The sequence below is a fragment of the Neophocaena asiaeorientalis genome, unplaced genomic scaffold (genome assembly GCF_003031525.2).
Source record: "Neophocaena asiaeorientalis asiaeorientalis breed wild unplaced genomic scaffold, Neophocaena_asiaeorientalis_V1.1 scaffold41, whole genome shotgun sequence".
Taxonomy (NCBI): Eukaryota; Metazoa; Chordata; class Mammalia; order Artiodactyla; family Phocoenidae; genus Neophocaena; species Neophocaena asiaeorientalis.
Genome location: NW_020171994.1, coordinates 441,036 through 444,124, shown reverse-complemented (window position 1 = coordinate 444,124; position 3,089 = coordinate 441,036).

The window sequence follows — 3,089 nt, the reverse complement described above, 5'->3', positions numbered from 1 at the left end:
TATATATATATATAAAACTGATTCACTTTGCTGTACACCTGAAACTAACACAACATTGTAAATCAATTATACTTCAATAAAAAAAAGAAAATTGGAAAAAAGAAAATGAAGGAAAAAAATTTCTAAAGCAAAAAATAAAAGGGAATGGCCAGTGCCTACCTTGCAGGTGTTGCCACGAGGCACAAAGGAGGATATGAAGCAAGTGTCGTGCTTAGCCCGAGTGCCCAGGTATTGTTGGTTGCTAATTATTGTTGGCTGTTGGGGCATGGGGAGGTTTATAATGATCTGAATGCCTCCCCGCCAGGCCCTAGACTCTGAGTCCCTGGGGTACTTGAACTTCACCTAAGGGCTTTGCCCTATCCAGGGCTCAGGGACCACTTCTGCCCTTAGTATAGGGGTTTGAGGGCTCCTGATTCAGAAGGTTAGAGAGCTCTGGCAAACCTTCCTGTTAGTTCTACTCTGACCTTGTGCCCCAGTTCTAGAAAGCAGGCTGAAGCCCTGCTTCTATGAGCAAGCCCTCACCTGGTATGCTTAAGATATTGGCGTGCTTTTCTTGCCAGCTGTCTGGACACCCTGGAGCCTCGCTGTTGAATTCTAGCCCTGTAGTAGAGTCACTGGTTGCCAGATTTCCCTCCGAGTCTCTGACACCGGAGCCAATTGGCTTTTTAATTGTCGCCATGGCTGGGCTCTGAAGCCCCACGGCCCATCCTTCCAAACGGTGGTTTCCCTGCACCCAAACGTCTTTGAGCTCTTCTGCCACTGCTCCACTCAGCCTCCAGCCCCGGTTCCCTTCCCTCTAAGCCCTGCCCGCTCTTCCACGGCCCACCGGTGGCAGTGCCTGGCTTCCAGGACGCCAGTGTCTGCGCAGCCGCAGCGGGAACATCTCACTTCCTGAGCTTTCGGTCTCATCTCTGTCTTTGTGTGACTCTCCTCTTTTCTTTGGGACGGCCAGAGGCGGGCAGAGCGAGCTGGTGCAGCAATTGGGGCCGAGGGGAAGCAGGGTGGAGTTGCATAGGCCAAGTGCTATGCACTTCTGGAGCTTCTGGAGGGCTGTCAAGTGAAAGGCGGCCAGAGGCAAATGTCAGAGCCTATATAGAGGCAGGAATGTGGGACCAGAGAGACAGAGCAAGCACTAGCAAGTCAGGAGCAGTGGGGCGGGTGGGCGGGCAGGCTGGCTGGCTGGCGGGCAGGAGGGGGGCGTGGCAGGGGATAGCTAAGGGAGATTGCAGAGAACAGCTGCTGGTATTGGGTCTTACTTTAATGAACTGTCTGGGCATGGGGCATAAGTAAGTTGGCCAGACCAAAAGAGCTAGGGGCACAAAGGACACACTCCCTCTCTTCTCCCTAACTGGCAAGGTAAGATCTTTCTGGCTTTTGACTAGTGGGAAACTGTGGCGTGTTCAGGGATTTTTCTAAAGATTGGGGCAGGGGTGGTCATCTATCACCGCCCTTTTGACTCATCTTTCCCATTGCACCAATTATTAGAGTAACCAAGGGGCCAGCAGGAAGGCCAGTATTTCTTTTACTAAACCCCATCTCGGGGTTGTCCAGGCTGGAGATGGGGCGGGGTGCTGTCTTGGTAATGTGACTAAGAGGGAGAGAGGGCACACAAGGTGGATCACTATAGCACAGTGGAGAAGAGTAGGGGGCTCTGGAGTTGGGTGGACCCGTGAATCCAAGTGACTGCAGGCAAATTATTAAGCCTCTCCGGGCCTGAGTTTTCTCCTCTGTAAGATGAGGATAGGGTACTACCAAAATCTCTTAGTGTTGCTGTGAGGACCAAACGATGCACGTAAAGTGCCCAGCAGAGTGTTTGCCGGTCAGCGCACGCTCAAGAAGTGTTGACTGTTGGCATTTCTGTTGCTAGTATTCTCAATATTATTATGGAGGCACACTGCACAAGATTGATGACTTCTGTGACATTGTCCCAAATGAGCAAGTGTTCCACTGGGCGTATGGGCAGGCTGTGGGGATGTATCAACACCGTGTAGTGTGCGTGTTGGTTTCCAAGCTCTGTGCCAAGAAGCCCCTTTGGGGGCTGCTTGTGGGAGTGTGCCGGAAGGCTGAGGCTTTGGGATTGCCCACCTACATGTCATCAGAGAAACTTGAAATCTGTATTTGCTAGAGACTGGGCTTCAGTGAGCCATGATCTAGGACATCAGAGAGATAATTGAATGCGGCCTTAGGGATGTCAAAGGCTAGGCAACCCCGAGGAGGAAGCGATAGTCAAAGACAGTTTTTACTGTCACAGTGCTCTTAGTCTAGCCCCAGCCCCAGTTAATCTGAGAAACCCGGTAAAATGGGAGTAATACTACCATCTCCTGTAAGATTCAAACGGGTAATGCTTGCACATCTCTGTGCACTATAGACAGTTTAAAGTTGCCTAAAGTATAGTGCCTGGAACACACTAGGTGGGCAATGAGTGGTAGTAATCGTGGTGATTTTTGTTATTAATAATAAAAATCATAATAAACAGGATTGCCAGTTCATGGAATGATGTTCTCAACCATTGATCAGTTAGATGCCTTCCTTTTCCTGAGAAAGGCATTCAGGGCCATCAGAGTAGTAAAATGGGGACTAAACCACTGGCAGGACTCAATGAGCCCAAGGAACTAACGACCAGCCTGGGGCAAAGGGCATTCTCATCCAGGCCTGCCAGTTCCTTGGCTGGCTGGCTAGTGCTGTGGTGAGAGAGAGAGCAGAGCTCTGGAACCTGCACTTTTCACAGTTTTCCAGCAGGTGGTGCTGCTGTTTCATTTGAACCAGGACCTCACGGGCTCTTGTCTGCTTAAGTTGCCCGCGTTTATAGCTTTTATAAACTGAGAGGGTGTGCTGTGTGACGGGGTGGGTTGCTTTGAAAAAGATAGGGGTGGAGAGGACATTTGCTCCAGCTTCAAATTTGTTTAATGTTGCACAGCTTCTTTAACTCGATAGACCCATCTCCGATGCCACATAGCTGGCAACACATAAAAAAAGTCTCCATCGTGGATCATTTGTCTATTTCCCAATCTTCTTGATATTTGCTTTCAACTGCTAAACTTGTTTTCTGTTTACAGATTTTTCTCGCCACGTGGGCTTCAGCAGGACCC